The sequence below is a fragment of the Dipodomys spectabilis genome, unplaced genomic scaffold (genome assembly GCF_019054845.1).
Source record: "Dipodomys spectabilis isolate Male_0828 unplaced genomic scaffold, ASM1905484v1 ptg000504l, whole genome shotgun sequence".
Classification (NCBI taxonomy): domain Eukaryota; kingdom Metazoa; phylum Chordata; class Mammalia; order Rodentia; family Heteromyidae; genus Dipodomys; species Dipodomys spectabilis.
Window position 1 is genome coordinate 3,620,145 of NW_024871181.1, and position 21,440 is coordinate 3,641,584.

The 21,440-nt window shown below is 57.0% G+C and overlaps 1 protein-coding gene across 1 annotated transcript in view; it reads left to right on the forward strand.

The window, feature by feature from the left end:
• Igsf21 (immunoglobin superfamily member 21) overlaps nucleotides 1–21,440 on the forward strand; it is a 182,063-nt gene that overhangs the window by 32,114 nt on the left and 128,509 nt on the right. The window lies entirely within an intron of this gene.

Below are 21,440 nucleotides of genomic sequence, written 5' to 3' on the forward strand. Positions count from 1 at the left end.
TGTGACAGCCAGGGTGGCACCTCGGCTGCGTGTCCTGGGCTGAGGACCGAGTCCACACTGTGACCCCGCCTGGGGTCTCTCAGAAGGACATCCGTCCAGCCCACTCACCACCCCGGCCACCTTGGGAGCTGGGTCTGCGGTGGCTTCGGGTCTTCCAGCCAGGCGGCCACCTTGGGAGCTGGGTCTGCAGTGGCTTTGGGTCTCTCAACTGGGCCTGGTCCAGAGTTAAATGGACCCCCATCCTTCCTCCCTCTGCAGTGCTAATCATGGGATGCTGAGTGCTTGTGTACTTTTGAGCCCAACTGCTGGTGGCTCATGCCTGTAATCCTTGCTATTCAGGAGGCTGAGGTCTGTGGATCTCATCTTGAAACCAGCCTGGGCAGGAAAATCTAAGAGACTCTTGTCTCCAATTAACCACCAAAAAGTTAGAAGTATGGGCTGGGAATGTGGCTTAGTGGTAGAGTGCTTGCCTAGCATGCATGAAGCCCTGGGTTCCATTCCTCAGTACCACAGAAACAGAAAAAAACGGAAGTGGCACTGTGCCTCAAGTGGTAGAGTGCTAGCCTTGAGCAAACGAAGCTCAGGGACAGTGCCCAGGCCGAGTTCAAGCCCCAGAACTGACAAAAAAAAAAAAAAAGCTGGAAGTGGAGCTGTGGCTCAAGTGGTAGAGTGCTTAGCCTTGAGCTGGACAATGCCCAGGCCCTGAGTTCAAGCCCCAGCACACACACACACACACACACACACACACACACACACACACACACACACACTCACACGTGCACATGCATGCACAAGCACCTATTTTGCAGATGAAGAACTTACAATGGAGAGAATGAGGGTAACTTTTCTAGGTCAAAACCCACTCCACAGCCCCCAGCTTTCCACGTCACCTGCCTGCCTATTACACAGAGCAGGGCGCGTCCCCCATCGGACTCCCCAGATGCGCTTTGCTCCCAGGACAGAGTTCTTCCACTGCCCGCCGGCCTGAAGATGGTACCTGAGCTTCCCCCATCAGACTGGGAAGACCCCACGTAGGGCGGTCATCTATCTGGGATCTCTCTCTGGTGGCTCAGCAAATCCATCATCAGACCCTGAGCCTGAAACCCCTCAGGTGTCTCTCTCTGCCCATGCCTCCTCACCCCCTCCTCCCCCACCCCTAGGGTACCCCAGACACCCCCAGTGATGCCCTGCCCTGCCCAGGACCTGCCCCGACCTGAGCCGCGAAGCTGCAGGCACCCTGGGCATTAATTAGTGTTGCCACTGTTAAGTGTTTCTTCCCATTTATGCAGATCAGCGAGGTAAGAGGCATATAATGAAGTGTTTGTGGTTTAATACTGTGCGGAAGGAAGGAAGATGAATTTTAATTACTGGCTCCTAATTGGGTGGACGGCTTGTTCAGATACTGATGGGCTTCGGAGCGCGAGCTGCCCGTAGGCCCTCGCCCAGGTTTCTGAGGACCTGCTCCGGGATGGTGGCCGGTCCTCTGCCTGCCCTGCCTCCAGCCTCCGTCCTGGCCAGCCCTTGTCCCCCCAACTTACCTCGGGGGGCCCTGGGCTTCTGTTCAGATCTCCATGGTGTACTGGCTGTGTGACCCAGGGCCAGTCACCTGTCCTCTCTGAACCTCGCGTTCTTCATGCTGTGTGGTGGAATTCAGGGGATCCTGGAAGTGACGGAGCATCTGGGGGTGGGGGTGGGGGAGGGCAGTGGGGGATGGGAGAGATGGCCAGTTCTCATTGGAGGATGTCACCGAGTCAGACTCCGAGCATGCCAACCAGGTTGAAAGTCTCAGTGGCTGAGTGGCAGAGCCGGGCCTGGCTCTGCAACTCACCCGCTCTGTGGTCTTCTGAGCCTCGGTGGACTGGTCTGTAAGATGAGTTATCACCCCCTGGAGGGGCCACTCAGGGGATTGTGCTGTGCAGCACCCACCGCGTGCCCAAGACCTCCACTCAGCACTGCTGGACACTGCTGGCTCTGGGTCGGGTGGGGCCGGGGCCCTCACCAGGTCAGACGCCGGTCCCACCCTTCCTGACTGGTGACTTGCACAGCGCTCCAGGCTCTATCTTTGCTGGTAAACCTGGGCTTGTGAGGTTTACGGGGTGCTGTGTGGCCATTTCTGGAACTGTCTTTGCTGACTGACCCTCCATACTCTGGTCATCAGGAAAGGACAGGGGTCTGGCTCTCCATGGGGTGCGGGAAGGGATTTTGCCTCCTGGGTCTGCATCTGCCCTTAGCAAACTGCTCCATCTTGGGGGTTTAGGAAGAAGAGAGCTCCTACTCGGACTCTGCCCTCTCTCACCAAAGTGCCCATCCTCCACTTGCCACTCAGGGCCACCATGTTCAGGCAGCGAGAAGAGGGAGACGCGGCATCCGGAAGGGCCGATGTATGCAGTAGGCGCTCATCTGTGCTCATGCTGAAGAGGAGGAGCAGGCGGCTGTGGGATGGTGCGGGGTCAAACCTGGGTTTGACACTGGGCCTGCAGACACACCCGCTGGTGTCCCCAACTCTCTGCAGGCCACCAAGAGCCTGGTGGTTCCGCTGAGCCGCTTTCCCGGGGCCTCTGTGGCAGCCGCTCCCTCTGAGCGAGCAGGCAGGCCTGCGCCTCGGGAAGGCCCCGGCTGAGAGGCTGAGGGAGTTGCAGAAGAGAGAAAGGCCACCAGGCCACCAGGGTTAAACGTGCACTGGGAACTGCATGTGGTAGCTCACGCCTGTAATCCTGGCCACTCAGGAGGCTGAGATCTGAGGATTGAGATGCCAAGCCAGCTGGGCTTCTGGAAAATCCGTGAGACTCTTATCTCCAGCCATGCAGCAAAAAGCTGGAAGTGGAGGTGTGGCTCAAGCAGTTAGAGGGCCAGCCTTGAGCTTTAAAAAGGCTCAGGGACAGCACTGAGGCCCCGAGTTCGAGCACTGGCAGGAATGGGAAGAGGCATTTGTTTAAAGACGATACAGAGGGCCCGACTTCCAGCTGCTCTGCGCATCTCCCTTCCCTTTCTTTAGCAGGGCTGTGTGGGGGTGTCCAGGCCGTCGAGACCCTGTGGGGTCTGGACGGAGGGGAGTGCGGTTTGGTCCCTGGCCCCTCTGGTGGCTGTTCTGAGATGGGGAGACCCAGGCAGGGTGTGGGGTGGAGGCTGCGTCTGGAGTCCTGGTGCCTGAGTCCTAGGTGATTCTCTCACGTTCTAACCACCACCCACCCCTGGGCAACTCTGCCCTCGTGTTCTACGCTGTGTGCAGGGAGTCACTGCAAACACACACACACACACACACACACACACACACACACACACACACACACACCCCACGGAGCACCTGGCATGCAGCAGGAGCTTGGCAAATGATCATGGTTGTTGGTACCGATGTTGAAGTCTGAGGCGGCTGGGCATGGGGAGGGAGGGAACCCGGCCGATCCAAGTCAGACTCTTACTTTCCCTGGAGAGTTCTTTCCATGTGAGACCAGGGCGTGTCTACCAGGGTTGGATGGAGTCCCAAAGCTCTGGGCAGGGTATGCCAGGAAGGGGCCTCAGTTTCCCCAGCAGTGGGCAAGGCTCCTGGGCCGAGTTTGTTCTGTCCTTTTACGCCACTCTGCGTGGTGCTGGAGACCTGTGTGGTAGCAGCAGCGTCATGGTTGGTCTGCTGGCTCTCAGGGTGCGGTCCCCGGAGCTGTCCAGGGTGCTGTTGCTTGCTGCCTCACTTTCTCCTCAGTCTTGCAGACACCGAAGAGGACACCCCCACCCAGCAACGCTCCCTGCTCACCACGGCAAGCAGGGTATGGCCAGGGCACGTCCAGATTCTGGGGGACCAGCTAGTACTGCCCCTTAGCTTTTTCATTCAAGGCTGGTGCCCTACCACTCCAGCCACATCTTCACTTCTGGCTTTTTGCTGGTTAATTACACACAAGGGTCTCACAGACTTTCCTGCCGGGGCTGGCTTTGAACCTCGATCCTCTGATCCTCCTGAGTATCTAGGATTGCTGGCTTGAGCCACTGGTGTCTGGCAGCCTCTTAGCTTCTTTTGTCACTTATATATGCTCAGGACGGGAGGGGGAGGCTGTTCCAGGATGTCTCCAGAGACCTTGGGAGTCGGTCAGGCTGGTGCAGCCTCTGGTGGGGCAGGGTAGAGACGCAGCCCTGCCCTGAACTCCAGGAGGCCGGGGCCTCCGCTGCCAGAGTCCCCTCGGCATCGTCACCGCCGCCCTGAGCGCACTGAGCCGTTAACGTATGTATAATAACCCTTAAACACCGCCATTAAGCCACCTCTCGCTCCTCTAAACTGCCCAGGAAGGGAACTCGGTGATCTATGGAGGCGATTATGACCGGGACCGGCAGCGTAAGGACTCGGCTCCAGCTTGCTTGCGTAACTAGGATCTGCTGTGCTTCCCCAGCGCCATGCAACACCCACCATGCCCTGGCTTCTCAGCGGCAGCCCTGGCACCTCACACCCAGACACTGCCGTGGGGAGGGGAGTGCTGAGGACACAGGGACCGCTGCTCCCCCCCCCCTTTACTTTGCCCTGTGCCAGGATATCCAGTCCCCATGTCCCTCCCAGGAAGGAGGGCGCTAAGGGTAATCATCACCTGCCAGGACAAACTGCAAGGCTCCAGACCTGCGTGCGTGGGTCCGCATCAAGCCCTTGATTTCACTCGGGTGCAGGTGCGGGTGCAGCCGCTTCATAGCCAGGGAGCCTAGCGCTGTGCCCACGGCCACCCTGCTTGAGGGGGACGAGGTCGAACCTGGCATCTGTCACTGCAAAGCGGGGCAGAGAAGGCCTTGGGCTCTGTCCAGTGAAGCTAGCGTCGCACGAGCAGCGGTGGCTGTGTGGAGACTGCCATCAGCCCAGCGATCCACACGGTCCTCCCTCGGCTGGCCACGGCCCGGCCAGAGGCTCAGGGTCTGCTATCTGCAGGCAGGTCACTGGGCTTGGAGACCTCCAGTCTCCCTGAGCAGATGAAAACAAAGCCCAGACCACATTCTTTTCTTCTTCCTGTCCCTCTCCTCCTCCTGGGCCCAGTGGACCGGGATGCCACTCTCGTGTGGGCTGCTGTACTTTGTCCCATTTGCAAAGGCAGCCCAAGCCTTTGAGGACCAAGCCATTGGGCCACAAAACTTGTGTGCAGGGGAAGCTAGTTTCCCCTCTGCTACTCCCAGCCACCCTGGGGACAGTGGTGCAGGACGCCAGGCCAGGTGCCTTTACCATGTTTGGAGCCCCCCCCCCATGCCCCGCAGTGCTGGACGGAAGGTGAACATCCTTGCCAGCCAGTTTCCCCATGGGCGAAAATGCAAGATGAGCTGATTTCCGTGGAGCCTGTGCCATCGGTGTGTGTAGTACAGAGCCACTTCTGAAATCCAAATCCTGGAGAGAGAGGCCTGGTCTGGAAATGGGGTTTCTGATCCTCCGGTTTGGGGCCCAGCCTTGGCAGTGCTGGGTTGAGTGCTTCATCTCTGTGGTCTCAAAGAACGCGTCCACAGACAGAAGGAGAAGCAAGTCAGCAAAGAGTTGCTGAAGCCAAGCAAAGCTCCTGCTAGATGGGGAGGGGGTCCTTAGGGAGGGCATTTGGGGGAGGTGTGCAGGAGTTGAGAGACAGATCCATAAGTCCCAAGATCCTTAGATTGCTCTCGGGCCGTGCCAGTCCCCAGGCCTCAGAGGCCCGACAAGGCCTGTGGGGTTTCCCTGTGTGTCACTCAGCACCCTGACTGGATGTCCAGGGCCCACGCAGGAGGCTGCTCAAGTCCCCGATGAGAGACGCAGGGCGGCTCTGGGAGGCTTTGTGCTGAGTGTCCAGCCGGCTCTTTTTCTGTTCTTGCCTTCATAATCACCCTAATCTTTGTCCAGGGGTCCACCCCCCTTGGTTCTGCCCCTGCTCTCTGGCCTTTCCCAGGATTCTATATGAGCGCGGCCCTGTGGTTTGCATCTTTGGAGGTCTGATTCAGCCATGTGCAACCAGGGCACTTTTTGATTGCTGTGTAGTATTCCATTACATGCTAAGCAGATCTGGGCTCGTTTGACCATATGGTAATCCCATCCTAGGTGCTAGATACACAGCCTCGTTTGTGCTGTGTCCTTGTGCATCTGCATCCTGGGGTCCCCCGGTGAACAGCTCTGGTCCCCACTTGTCTCGGGAGAGTTTATACGCCCCCTCCCACGCCTCCTGTGGAGCTTCACGTTCAGCCGCAGGAAAAAACCACACCAGCTCCCCAATTTTCTCAGCCAGGGCTCAAGCATGCTTGCAGAAGGCAGTTCTGCTTTTATCTAGCCCCAAGCCTTCCTGCTTTATTCATTATGATCCTTGCTACTGTGCAGGCTCTAGGAGCTTTGCGGGGGGGGGGGGGCATGGGATAGACAGGAAGCCCCAGGGATCCCCCATGCAGCAAGAGGCTGCCTTCCCCACGTGCCCCCCCCCCCCGGGGGAGCACATGGACTCCTGCTCACTGGGATGCAGCCAGCCCCAGTTCCTGCGGAGGCAGCCGCTCAGACCTGCCCTTTCCCTGCTCTCACAGTGCTTGGGAGACACTTCCTGGAGTTGTCCCCAAACAGACTGTGCATCTCAGGTCTCTGGGGGTGCCAGTGCCCAGCCTCTGCCTGCAGGGCTCTGGGGGGAGCAGCCTCTGCCTGTGGGGCTCTGGGGGGGCAGCCTCTGCCTGCGGGAGTGTCCTGCACCCCCCTTCCTCCTCCCATTGCCCCGCAGCAGCACCTAGCTGGGCCACTGTACAGATAATGGAGCCCAGAGAGAACAGGTAACTGGCCCTGGGTCCCACACCTCGCTAAGTAGCCAGCACCCCTCCCTCAGGCCTCCCCCCGAAACACCCGCCCCAACCATCCCAACGCCACCAGAGTCGGAGTGAGGCTGCCCAGCCCAAAGCTTTGCTTGGTAACTTCTGGCCTGCTGAGTATCCATCCTCAACTCTCCTTTACCCATGAATCCAGGGTCGGCTCCAACAGGCCACCAAGCCATCCAATGTCTCCAGCTTGTAACGCGGCAGAACTAGAGCCTGGAGAGCGGAAGTGGCTGGCCCAGGGACACACAGCACCTTCCCAGGACCAGAATTCTGCTGCTTGGTGTCTGAGAGCCCAGGGCAGGCCGGTGGGGGGTGGGCACAGAGCAGGACTGTGACTTCCTCTTTGTGATTCAGGGGAGGTGCATCGCTTGACCCAGGATGTAGAGTTACAAACCTCTGGGGACAGACCATCCATAAAGAGAACCTTGCCGGGCCTCAGGTGGCTTGGAGTCAAACATAAACTGGTGGTGTGCAGTGAAGATGTGTGCTGAAAAGCTCAAGTATGCACAGGAAAGCTGGGGGTACGGAGGGGGTCCCCTCTAACCCCGGATGAGTGTAGGGAGCCTGAGAGGGGAGAGCTGGCCAGCAAGGGTCGTGCGCATGTGCTTGAGTGTGTGTGTGCGCGCGCGTACACACGAGCGCGTGTGTCACCCGGGCCGTGCTCCCCTGGGTGTCTTCCCGGCTGCCTCTTGCCCTGCTCTGACCCCCCTAGGAAAGGGCAGACCCCTCATCCTCCTCCCCACTCAGGCAGGGATTTCCCTGGAGCAGCCACCGTGTGTGGGGGGTGCGTGGGGGGTGGGGATGGGGAAGGGGAGCCCAAGCTTGTGGCCTGCAGGGAGGCCTAGAGGTCAATCTCTAAAGGGCAGAGGTTAAAAAAAAATCCCCACCCCACCCCCACCCTCCACGTGCATGCATGCACATGCATACATGTGTGTGCACGTGCGCACACACACATACACGTGCACACACACACACACACACACACACACGTCACCATGGCAGGAACTTGAAGGAAGAGAGGCTGCCTGGGGTGCCAAGAGCCTTCTGTTCGCACGTTGGCTGCGTTGGCCCGTGTGACGTGATGGCTTGGATTTCAGTGAGTTGTGTGCAGCAGCTGTGACCTTGAAGGGTGAGGGGAGAGGCTGGGGGAGGGGAGAGAAAGAGGGAGAAGAGAAAGGAGAGAGGAGGGGAGAAGGCAGGGTGCACCACCATGGAACTGGGCAGCCCCTCCCTGTGCCTCTCTCCAGCTCTCCCCCTCCCTTCTTCCTACCCCCACCCCCACCCCCAGCCCAGAGATGCCTGCAGCCGGGTCTTCTCCAGGTTTGGAACCATTGGTCACCAAGGAAACAGCAGAAGTTAGGGAAGGGCTGTCTGTCCCAGAGGGAGAATCTGGTGTCCGCCAAATGCTTGTCTTCAGGAGCTCAAATCCCTTCTCTGCCTCTTCCTGGCTTGTGCTACTGAATGACTTTCCGAACTTGGAGATGCCTGAGTTTCTCTGCCTGGGAAGTGAGGGCCACACTGTGTCACTCACAGCAACAGAAGGTTCCAGAGCCCATGAACAGCTATAAAATGCAGGGAGCATCGCCAGCCCACCATGGGCTCTTCAGAAGCATGAGCTGCCATTCTGCAATTATTCTACAAGGGAAGGTTGTCTAGGATCTCTTAAAAAAAAAAAAAAGCCCTGCCCGCTTGACTAAGCATGGTAGTGCATGCCTTTAATCCCAGCACTTGGGTGGTGGAGGTAAGAAGACTTGGAGTTGGAGGCCAATCTGGAGGACATAGTGTGAGACACTGTCTCCAAGTAAAATCCTGCCCCTTTCTCCTCTTTCTCCTTCCCTTCTTGCGGTCACCCAGGCCTGTATCTCCTCTCTTATCGTCCCAGCATGGGGCTTTGGGGTAGGAAAGGGAGGAACAAAGAACAGGTCTATCCAGGCCCTGGAGCCGGCAGAGCCGGTCCGGTAGTGAGCAAGGGAAGGCCCATCCATTGCTCTTTGAGCCTCTGAGGGTGTAAGTTAGATAACCATGACACCTGTTTTAAATTAGCCCTCAGAAGCCTCCGACAGCTGAGAAATTATTTAACAGGGCAAGAATTGAGTACATGAATAAATATTAATATTAAATCACTGCTCCTCTAGATTTAAGAGGGAGGGCATGTGGGAGAGGCGGCGGGAAGAGGAGGACACCACTGTCGGGGGGGAGGGCGGGGGGGGGGGAGCATAGGGAGGGATCAGAGCGGCCAGTCATCGGTCATGCGCCCTATCCAAGCCGACCTAGCCCTCCATCTGTCAGCGAATGAGGCAGGGAACGAGGCAGATGGCAGAGGTGACTTCCAGGGGCGGGGGAGGGGGGGTGGCAGCTCCACAGGTCGCTGGCTGGAGCGTCAGCCCCCAGGCTGTGGGTGTGGGGAGCCCGGGCCCTGTACGATCTGCCCCCCCTCCCCCCCGTGCGAAGCGAGTTTTGCCTCTGCACACCTTGCTCTTTGCTACCAGAGGTACCCATGTCCCCCAGAGTGGCCAAAGTGGGGTTCTAGATCATTATCGTGACATTGATTCCTGGGGTGCCACCCCCTCCCCCCATACTGTAGCTGGGTGGCAGAACAACCGGCAGCCCTGGCTGGGGCTGGTTTGGGCAGTGAGCACTGTTGGGGAGGTGAGGAGTTCGGGTTGGGCAGGACCACCTCCAAGCATGAGCAGTCTGGAAGCAGAGTCCCCAGGGAACATTGAGCAATAATCAATCACTACAACTACAACAACAAAAAAACCAAAGGAACGATCCTTGTAAGTACGTGTAACTCACTGGGTTTAAGCTGTTCTGACTCTTCAGGAGTCTTCAAAGCTGTCCAAGGCCTGCGGGCGGGGAGGGGCGGTGGAGAGGAGGGGGGAGGTGTCTGTGTTCGTCCCCTGGGACCCTGTCCCTCTGGTATTTGAGAGACTTCTCCTCTGTCCACCTCCCAGTGGGGTCCCTCCTGACCTTCTGATAGAAGCAGCCCCTCATGCTGCCTATTTATTTATTTATTTTTATTGGCAGTGCTGGGGATTGAACTCAGGGCCTACGAAGTGGGCACTCCACCATTTATACCACATCTACAGCCCTACTTTCCACTGGGTCAAGGTAGAGTCTCCCTTGATGGCCAGGCCAGCCTAGACTATGGTCCTCCTACATGTGCTTTCCCCGTGGTTGGGAATAACAGGTGTGCACCATCATCGTATACAGCCAGTGTGCTTCTCCAGTAGCTGGGATGACAGGCATGTGCCACCATGCCCAACCATTCATCAAGAGGGGAGTCTCACAAACCTTATGTCCTGACTGGCCTTGAATGTCAATCCTCTCATCTCTGCCTCCTAAGTAGCAAGGATTACAGGTATGAGCCTTCTCACTCAGCCTACCCTGCCTCACTTTCTTACACTTACAACCAGCCAGATCCACTCACAGGCTGTAATAGGATAGAGCCCAGTGTATAGGGTGTGGAGGTTTACTGGGTCCTGATCCAATCACTGTAATCCTGTAAGGGTGAAGACTGGCCATCCGGGCATCTCTGAGCCCTCAGCTTCTTGGAAAGGGCAGGCTCAGTGGACAGATGGATGGATGGATGGAAGGATGGATGGATGGATGGATGGATGGATAGTTGGTGGGATGGACAGATGGATGGATGGATAGACAGATGGATGGATGGAAGGATGGGTGGATGGACAGATGGACGGATGGATGAGTGGACAGAATGGTGAATGGATGGATAGATGGATGGATGGATGGATGGATGGATGAGAAGATGGATGGATGAGTGGATGGGTGGATGGATGGATGGATGGATAGATGGATGGATGGATAGATGGATGGATGGATGGATGGATGGGTGAATGAGTAGATGGATGGGGAGATGAGTAGATGGATTGATGGGTGGATCGGTGGGTGGAGGGAGGGAGGGATGGACAGACAGACAGACGGATGGATGGATAGATAGATAGATGGATGGATGGATGGATGGAGGATAGATAGCCGGATGGATGGGTGATGAATAGATGTATGTATGTACGTAAGGATGGATAGATGGATGGATGGATGGATGGATGGACAGATGGACGGGTAGGTGAATGAAGATGACATGGCCAGGGTGGGCACAGAGGAAGGAATCATGGGTCCATTGGGACATTGTGTTCTGGTCGCTCCCTAGGCATGGAGGAGATGCTGTGTGAGGCAGGGGCTGTGCTCAGGGCCTGCTGTGCTCAGCCGTCATCAAGGAAGGAGGATTCAAAGAAGTTAAGATATGTTCCCAAAGTTACCCAGCTAGAAAGTTCCAGAGCTGGACTGAGATTCAGCTCTGTGGATGTTGGTCCTAAGCCACACACACTCCTAAAAATGGGATCTAAACCCATGTGTGTGTGTGTGTGTGTGTGTGTGTGTATGGAAGCAAAGCTCTGAGTGTCTGGAAGACCATACCATGTTTCTACCAGAAAGTCCCTGGAAGTGTCTTTTGAGGGCAGCTTGCTTCTGCTTTTCTTAAATCCTTTCTGCCTCTTACAGGCTGTTGTGGAATCCAGTCCTTCCCCTTAGAGCAGCTACAAGAATGCTGTCTAAGTAACTGGTCATGAGTCTCATGAGAACAGGGACTAGGTTCCACCTTACTCATCACTGTTAACAAATGAATGGGTGAATGAATGGATGGGATGAATGGATGAGTGGGCGGGTAAATGGATGGATAAAAAGGGTGAATGGACCAATGGATGAATGGATGGATGGACAGATGGACAGATGGGTGATGGGTGATGGGAGATGGATGGGATGAATGGGATGGAAGGATGGATGGATGGATGATGGATGGATGGATGGATGGATGGATGACAAATGGATAGGTGGATGATGGATGGATATGAGTGCTGGTTGGCTGACTGTGGATGGGTAAGTAGATGAATGAAATATGGGACTCATCCCTTTGTTCCATTCAGTCCTACCCCTCCAAGCTGCCCTTGGACTTCTGTTCCCATAGTTACCACAGGACACAGTGGTGTCCATCACCTGTGTCCAGCGTCTCCTTGGCCAGGGCCCAGGCTCCCACGGCCCTCACCTCCTGCTCCTGGGATGAATCATGTGAGGCCCAGTGGCACGCTTGCTGTCACTCTCCTTGTCCAGTAGACAGGACATCACCCTCCTCCACCCGCTACAGACTGGCAGTTGGACATTGCTGGGAGCCACCCACTTCTCCCTGCTTGGGCTGCTCTTGCTCTGTGCTGTTCTTTATCCAGTGCTGTGTCCTGTGTGCTATGTATGCTACAAGAAGTTCCTGAGGCCCTGGGAGGGCGGCTGGGTAGTTCCCCCGGCAGAGGCATGCCCTGTCTTGGACCACATCTTCTGGCTGAAGGGAGCTTGTGGGCGGTGCACCAGATTCTCCAAGAGGAGGCAGGCCCCAGCTCCGCCGCTCCCCAGGCAGAAAGTGAGTTCTGTATAAGGCTACCAGAGCTACACACATCTCCCTCTGAGACTTGGAAGCTATCGCTTTTCCATTGGGTGGTACCCTGCCGGAGAACAGAGCCCTGTGTGTGTGTGTGTGTGTGTGTGTGTGTGTGTGTGTGTGTGTGTGTGTGTGTGTGTGTGTGTGACAGAGAGACAGAGAGAGAGACAGAGAGACAGAGAGAAATGGCAAAATACATTTTGTGTCAATGAATCCCAAGTTAGCTAGCAGAAAGAAATATTGGTGCTTAGGATATATGGCCACCAAAGAGTCCTCTAGGATCAATGAAGGTTTGGGAGTGGGGCAGAGGTCAGAGGTGACCCAGAAGGCTGACATAAGCCCTGGTCAGGAGAGGCCCTTTGGTCAGAGGGGCACTCTGATGGCTCTGGGATATGTTAACGGTTGTCACTGGGTGACTGCCAGTCTCGAGCTCAGTGATTAGAACATTGTCACTTACTCTCAGGATTAGGTATTTATGGTGGGGTGGAGGAGCCAGCAGTACTCATGTCTACTTCAAGCTTTTCATTACATCCGGCATCCCATTGGCTGAAGTGAGTCACAGGACCTCACATCCCATTGACTAAAAAAAAAGCCAACAGCAGCTCATTGCCCTTGGCATCTCATTGGCTACAATGAGTCACATGACCAAGGCCTGCCTTGATGGGATAGGGAAGTACTCTTCCGCCCAAGGAGAAAGGGGGAATGGAATGGACACTTGCTGGCCACAGTCCAGGTGGCTCAGCTCGATGGCGGCTCAGGGTTCGGGTGAAGGGGCACACGTTTTGATTTTCACCAGAGCTTTAGCGCTCTGTGCCTCAGTTTCTCCACCTGCGAGGTAGACACGATCAAACAGACCGCTAATTGTTTACTGTCCATCCTGCTTCCCAGGAAGCACAGGATTTCAGCGGTGATGAAAGGCAAGCGCTCGGGTTCCGTTCCCGTTGTCATTTCTGGCCCTCCTCCCCCTCCTCTTCTTCTGCCAGGGCCAAGCTGCCCTCCCGGGGGACCTCCATGCTCTTCAAATATTTGGAAATGTCCCCAAGGTCCCCAATCTCGGTCATGGTTTAAGCCAAGCTACAGAGATTTAATTCCTTTTCATCTTCCCTCGTAAATTAATCTCTCAGAACATTTCATCATTTTTCCGAGAATAAGATTCAAATGAGAGGCAGGCCCCCACACCCATAGGCCAGCAGCCTGGCGACAGTCTGTCACTCTGCTTTGTGGGGAAGGGTGTGCCAGGCTACCCAGAGATCAGAGAAGGCTGAGCATCAGAAAGCCAGCCACAAAACCTCCTCCTGTGCCTCCACACAGGCAGAAGGACTGGGCGCACGTGTGTGTTTCTTGAAGCAGAAGCAGTGTGGGAAACACAGAAGTCGCTCAGCCAGCTCTTCTCGTGCCCAGTTGGCCACCATCTGTCCTGTATATCCTGTCTGTCCTTGACCTGTCAGCTTCTCCAAGCCTCCTGGAGAGGTGGGAGGAGACAATGGACTATGCTTGTTAGACCTGTGATGGACTCAAACCCACACTCTGTGACCTAGAGCTCAAACAACTTCACCAGGATTCTCACTTGTAAAACTGGGCCCAGCCTCCTCGACTTGTTGGAAGGAACCAGTAGCATCACACCAGCCCTGATAAATGCTGTCCCTGGATAGAGTTGAGGATACGGCCTTCAGACAGGTAAAAGGAGGCTAGCAGATGGTAGGGATGGGCCTAGATCCCGCCCCCTGGCACGTCTCCAGAGCTGGCATGGTCCCAGGATCTTGGTTCACATTGGCAGAAAGGGTACAAGGGCAGTGTGTCCACTAGGTCGGCGGGCAGTACCCACTGACCCCTCCGGGGGCCTGGGACTGGTGGGCGCCCGCTAGGCAGCCTCTGTGAGATGTGGGTTTGAAAGCTGGCTGCTGTTTTTCGTGACCTTCCAGGAAGTGTGCCTCTGACCTTGCTTCAAAGTGGTTTCCAAATATAAGAGTCGATGATTGAGGCAAAACACTGGAAAGGTCCCTTTCTGCGCCCGCCCCTCTGGGAGGGGACCCACGTGGCTTTGCAGTCAGGCATTAAGTTACCCGTGGTACAGCCTGGGCAGCCTGTCATGCTGTGTGGATGCTGGGCAAGTCTGAGCTGAATTCTTCTGGCTGGCTCTGCTACTTCCATTCCAACCATATGCCTGCCTCTGTTTCCCCCATTCAGAGCACACTTCACTGTGATTTTTGTCTCCTAGGACCTGCGGGGAGAATTGAGTTACAGGAGGATGGTGGAAAGTGCTTTGTGGTTGAAAGTGCTTTGTGAAAGAGAATTCCCAAGAGTTCCTAGGGAGGACGGGGTGGGGGGGGATGGGGGTGGTGCTGGCCACTGGTGAGTGGCCAGCTGGGTAGTAGGGAGGAGGGGTTCTGTGTGTCCCCCCCCAAAGCCTCTATCCCTGGCCCTGGGGCACTCAAGTTTTCCACTCTGTACCTGGGAGGTGGATTGGCTAGCAATTGTATTGGGGAAAGCAAAGCAATTAGACAGAGGGTACTAAGGAAGCCGGGTGTGAGTAAACCCCAGTACTGAGTAGCTAGGAGACAGAATAAATCGCAGTCTCTGTCTTACTCTCCCGTCTCATTCTCCCCATCTTTCTCTTCCTCTCTCTGCCTCTCTCTCCCTCCCTCCCCCTGTCCTCTCTCCCCCTCCCCCCTCCCTATCCCAGAGCTATGAAAAGACAGACCATCTGTCTCAAAGCCAGGTTCCCGGAAGTGTCTCTCCATACTTCCCTGCCCCCCCCCCCACCCCCATGGCTGGCAAAGCTCCCTCCGCAGCCTGGATGGGAGCTGGGCGGCTGCGTCCCTCCCCAACAGCAGAGCCCAGCATCCCCCCATGCCGACAGAGGCAGCAGCATGACCCCCACCTCTTCCTCTGTCACCCTAGTATAGTCTCCACATGAACTCGCGTGGTATGTCCTCAGTCCTTGGCCGGTGGAGACGTCTTGTCCGTTCACAGCCAGGCCCAGTGAGCTCACAGCCTGTAACAGTATCAGCTCACTTACCCAGCAGCCTCACCTCCAGCCAAGACCCTCCTATATCTGTCTCCAGAATGGTAGGAGTTACAGGTATGCGTCACCATGCCCGAACCTGGATGTTCACTTTCTCTGAATCATTAAAACAGCAACAACTACAAAAAAAAAACTTTTCTTTAAAAAAAAAAAATAAAACCGAATAAGAAGCCTGGAAAGTCACGTTGAACCACTGGGCTCTCCCTGCCCTAAAGCACAGCCCTGGGATTAGATCCTGCTGTGAAATATTCCCGGTGATTAGATCTCAAGCCATGAAATATAACTAGGAATTTAGATCTCCACCTCGGAAATACAGTCTGCTGATTAGATCGTCCCCATGAAATACGGCCTTCGGGTGAGCGCGTGCCGCTAAAATATGGCCTTTGATTAGATCGCAGGCGCTCGCTGGGCCCGGCAACTTTTCACCGGAGCCTCTAGAAGTAAAATAGAGATACATGGAGAGCGAGAGGACGCGGAGAAGGTAAATTAATAGCGGCGGTGGTGCTTTGAAGCTCCTGGGAGGTTGTCAACATGAGGGGAGGGGACGGGGAAGATGCTTGGGTGGCTGTGGGGGGCCAGGGGTGTTCCCACACGTCCCCGTGGGGAGTTGGTGTGCGTCAGCCACTCTGGTGGCCCCAGGCAAGGTGGCCCCCCTCACAGGTGGGCAGTGGGGGACAGAGGGGTCAAGTCACTGCCCCGGGGCTCCCAGCTGGCCTCTTTAGACCTGGGATTTTGAACCCAGATCATCTGGGCCCAACCCGGACCCTTTAACTGCCACCCTGTGCTTGGCCACATTGCTGCCACTCACACCCAGCCTGGGGTACTGGGGAGGCATGGGTACCCACAGCCCCACCCCCACCCCCGGCTTCTGCAGGGGTAGGAGTAAGGTTTTGAGCATCAGAGACGGCAGCACTAGTGTGTGGGGTAGATGGGGCAGAGAACCCCAGATCCAGAGTGGAGTGAGGACCCCCCTGGCTCATCTCTGCATTTCACAGAAAGCCCGGCTCAGGGCAGGGCCTGGGGCACACCTCCACAGAGCTGGGCCAAGAGGCCAGAGCCGACCCCACCCAGTCCAGGGCAAATAGCTCCTCCCCACCAGAGCTGGGCATGGATGGCTTGGCATGGTGCCGACCACTCTCCCCCAGCCCCTCCGGGGTGGAGGTGCTTGTCCCTCAGACCTGCAGTCCCAGGAATTGCCTTGAAGGCCAGCAGCTGGCCCAAGGCCTCCATCTCTCATACCCAGCCCAGCCCCGAGACTCTGGGGAGATCTCAGCCCTGGATTCGGACCAGCACTGCAGGCCATGCCCCAGGCTGCTGGGCCAGCTGTCCCTGCCCTGCCCCTACCTGTTCACCTCTGGGGTCCCCCACCTCCCTTGCCCCTCCCCGCTTGCCCCTGCACACTGCAGCCAGCCTCAGGGTCTGACGCTTGCACTCCTTCCTCACAGCAATTCTCAGCTCTAAACGTGACATCCGCAGAGCTTCCCATGGGGCATGGCGGGAGGGGGGCGCGGCGCAGGTCCTGGTGTGTCAGTTCTAACAGTGGCCTTGACTGACTGGTGCTGAGACAACACTTGCTTTGCCTTTTTTGTCGGCAAATTGGGGTCCAAAAGCCCTCCATGGGCTGTCCCCTGGGGTTGTGGCTGTGTTCATCGGCCCTGGGCTCTGGCCCTGACCTGGGTGTTCACCGTGAGACACCCCCCTCTTCCCCCTTCTAGGGCAAGCGGGCCTTTCCTTATCTCTCCAGAGCCAGGCGACTGGCCAGCCCTTATCAGGGATTTGGGCTTGTAAAACATGGCCGTCTGCTATCACGCGGGCTCCCCAAAGTGATCCCGGCCTGAGATTACAGGAGAGCTGTGATCTGACCTCAGGCTGGCAGCAGCAGCGAGCCCCTGCAAAAGCCGTAGCCAGGCCTGCTGGGGCCAGCCGCATGCTGGGGGAGACAGGGACAGTGTGCCTGCTCCCCCTTTCCTTGTTAACGACCTACTATGTATCAGACTCCCTGCCAGATCACCAGAGCCTCGGCCTCACAGAGCGGCGTCTTGGAATTCTGGTCCTGCATCACAGACTTTCTAGCCATGCGGCGTCTCTCACGGCTACTCCTTGCCCTCTCTGAGCCTCGTATTGCCCATGGGAATCATGGTGTGGATCGCGCAGGTTTTCCTGAGCGACCCTTAAGGCCGCAGATTGTGGAGTCCTGGGCTTGCAGGAAGGATGGGGGTCAGAGGGAAGTCGTTCACGCTCCTGGAGGAATAAGGAGGTCAAGAAATCTGGGGATATACAGGCTGTGTGCTGAAGACGCTAGGACAGGAGGAGGAAGAAGAGAGAAAGAGAGAGAGAGGGAGGGAGGCAGGGAGGGAGAGAGGAGAGAGAGAGGACACACAGGGCCTCGGGGAGGGCCTCACCATTGCTATGGGAGCTGATGGCCTGAGCTGTGCTGAGCTGTGGCCACCTGGCTGGCTGGGGAAGCCGGGCCATCTGCCTCTATTTTTCTCCTGCCACTTTGCATGCCTCTGTGTCACCGTGTCCCTGTGATTTCTCTTTTGAACTTGGCATCTGTCTGGAGCTCTGTCCGGCCCCACCCCCTGTGTTCAGAGGCTCAGATCTGCCTGCAATCTGGACACCTGTCCCCAGGATGAGAAGCGGTCCTGGCACCCTCCAGCGGCTCTGGGCCCTGAGCTGGGGCGGGTATGGACAGGGCAGGGCAGGGTGGAAGGCTCGGGCCCTGCCTGACCCTAGCACGTGGCACCCGCCGGCTCTGGGAACCCTTTGTGCAGCTTGCTTCCTCCCCTGCCCCCGTTCCTGGTCCTGCCCCGGGCTCCAGTTCTTCATCCCACAGCTCCTGGCGTGAGTGTAGGTCAGTGGCCCTGTGCCGAGCGGTCCTGGCTGCTGGTGGAGAGAGCTGTTCTTCCCCTCTCTCCATCACCCCTCAGTGGGCCTCGGTCCGCTTGCTGGAGCTGATAGGGACACTGGGCGAGTTTGCGTACTAAGGCCCTTTGAACCTTGCTTGACCCACGGTGAGCCCTGCAGGTGCTGGCTTTGTCCCTGTCCCTTCCTCTGTGCTGAGAGGCCCAGCCTGTGGTTAGGGGCCCCAGGGCCTCAGAGAGGACAGAGGCCACACCAGTGTGATCACAGTGGGCCACACCAAGCATCGTCAAGACCCGGCACCTGCAGTGGGGGGACTGGGAAAGGGCCGTGGAGGGATGAGCAGGAGCCCGGTGTCCAGATTCCCTTCACAGCAGTGAGCTGTCTACACAGGCTCCCTGGCCTGCTCTTCCTCTGACTTTGAATTTTTATCTTTTTACTCCATCCCCAAATTGAGATCGCCTCTCCAGAGGCACTGGTGAGACTTGTGTAGGAAGTGTGTGTGTGTGTGTGTGTGTGTGTGTGTGTGTGTGTGTGTGGTGCCAGTCCTGGGGCTTGAACTCAGGACCTGGGCACTGTCCCTGAGCTTTCGTGCTCTAGGCTGGTGCTCTACTGCTTTGAGCCACAGTGCTACTTCTGGCTTTTTGGTAGTTCATGAAGGATAAGCGTCTCACGGACTTCCCTGCCCGGTCTGGCTTTGAACCATGACCCTCAGTCACTAAGATCACAGACAAGGCCCACAGATGCCCAGGTAGGTCCACACTCTTACCCCGCACGGCTGCGTGAGCACCGTTGAGGGAGGAGCCGTGCCCTGGTGTGGAGGTGGTGAGAAAGGACGGCTGGACAGATCTGGACATCTCATCCTGCCAGGTCTCCATCCACAGGGCCAGCGGGTGAGCACCCCACATAGAGAAGGGCCCCTCCAAGTTCATGATCTGGGACAAGGATGGCAGTGGGGGCTGGGGGCGGGGGCGGGCAGTGAGGAAGGGGCTGAGTGGGCAGCGGGTCGGCCAGCACAGTGCGGCTGTGGCCAAGGCCTGGCCCCTGTGGGGCCGACTCGAGGCTGGAGCCCAGTCCTAGGAGGACGGGAGAGCCTGTGACTTTGTGAAGGGATGGGGAGGAGGGAGGGGAGGAGATCTGGGGGATGGAGGAGTTGGGGTGAGGGGAGGCAAGTGGAGCCCCATCACTCATGGTGGGGAGGTGAAGGCTGGATTGGATGGCGGTGGGGCTCTGTGCTGGGTCCGTGTGGAGTCCATGAGCTTCCTGGAGAATTGCCTGGAGACAGCGGCTTAGTCTTCTCAGCAGGGCAGACATGAATCCCCCCCCCCCCCCCCCGTCCTCATGGAAATGGATTCTGAACCATCGCCCACACCACAGCAGGGTGACGAGGTCAGGCTTCACACCCCCAAGCCCAGCTGGGCGTGTCTGGAAGAACCGGGGTCCAGCGCATGGCCCCCAACAAACCTCAGGTATCAGCTAGGGAGCCCAAGTCTGTTTTTGCAGGCCAAGGCCTCGTGGAGGGCTCCTTGGATAGGATTTCTGGAGGGAGCCCCGGCGAAGCCCACACCAGTGCTAGCCTCTGTAAGGGACTCTGGGCCCAGGCGATCCAGCGTGACCTCAGAGGGAGGCAGCCCTCGCGGCGTACCCATTGGACAGAGGGGGAAACTGAGGCTGCAAGAGAGGAGGGGGGGGGGAGCAACTTATTCAGTCACCAAGATCATGGTGGGCAGGGCAGAGCTGGGACTTGAGTGCGGGTTCTCCTACTTTCTGAGTCTGAGTTGCTGCCCCCCCCCATGATGCTGTTTTCCTGGGGTGCTGATCTCTTCTGGGGGGAAAAGGCAGATTCTCTTCTCCTCCCCGCCACCCCAGGACAGAGCCGCAGAGCAGCGCCACCCCCCCCCCACCCCACCCGGGGAGCAGGAGGATGGACAGGCTGGCTTCCCCCGCTTCTCCTGCCTTCCCGGTACCAAGTATATATTTTTTCTAATCGGCCCGGCAGCTGATGGTTATCTGGCTTCGCGAGTGAGCGAAAGAGACTTTGTGTCAAATGCTGAAAAATGACTTTTCAGGCAGCCTCTCTGTCTCCTGAAAGGAGGTGACGCGTCCCACGCATACCAATCACCCCGCACCACATCGGCACGCAAGCGCTCCTGTGCGCAGATTACAAAACCCCTCTCCTGCCTCTCCCAAGGTCACGGGCAGGCAAGCAGCCTCGTCTGTACCCGGAGGGCAGCAACGCCTGGAGCAGGAGACTGAATCGGGGGAGAACAGTGAGCCCCGATTAGGGGGAGGGGGGCAGCGCTGGGCCCCTGAGGGTCCTGTAGAGAACCCGGGAGGAAGGCAGACTCAACCAGCTGTGTGACCCTGGACAAGGTCCTGAACCTCTCTGGACCAGGGCTCTGGCTCCATGATTTTACCCAGTCAAATTCTGTTTGATGTCCTAACCACTGGGTTTGCCTGGCACCCACGGGTCTCGGGGGCTCCCAGGTAGAGAAATCACTCCAAGTACCTGTGGAGAGACCGATGGGAAGGGTGGAGAAGGGCTGATGCCTGAATCCGGACTCCAGAGGCAGCGTATTGGGGTAAAAATCCTCGCTCAGCCACTCAATGGCTGGGTAAGTGGTTAAACCACTCTGAACCCTAGTTTCCTTCTCTTACAACTAGGGAAATAACCAATGTTTCATGGGAAAATGTGGGAATTTCCCCCTGTTCCAGTCACCTGAGGACACTGGGCCATCCTAGCTCTGCCCAGCGGTGCCGACACAGCCGGCTTCTTCACCCAATCTCTCCACAACTTGAGTGATAACTCTGCCAAATGAGGAGGGAGAGGGAGCCCTAAAAACCCGGAGCACTTAAAAACTTGGCACACAGTAGGACCTAAATATGTGCATACATCTTTCTGGTTCCTAGCAACATGATAGTTTGTTTTGTTTTGTCACACATGAGGCTTGAACTCAGGGCCTGGGTATTATCCATGACTTTTCTTGCTCAAGGCTAGCACTCTCCCACTTTGAACCACGGCTCCAACTTCCGGTTTTCTGGTGATTTGTTGGAGCCAAGACTCTCAGGCACTTTCCCACCTGGGCTGGCTTTGAACCGCAGTCCTCAGATCCCAGCCTCCTGAGTAGCTAGAATGACAGGCGTGAGCCACCAGTGCTGGGCTGCATGATGAGACTTTAAGAGTTCAGTTTTCAAGTGCATCCGAGGTCTTTAGAATCTAGCTCCCTAGATTGACTAGAACATTCTGTATACCTCATGGTTGGGATGAGGGTCCCCTGAGGTTTCTCTTGATCATAGTGAGAACCCCCTGGGAGATTAGGATTCGGGGAGAAGTCCCAG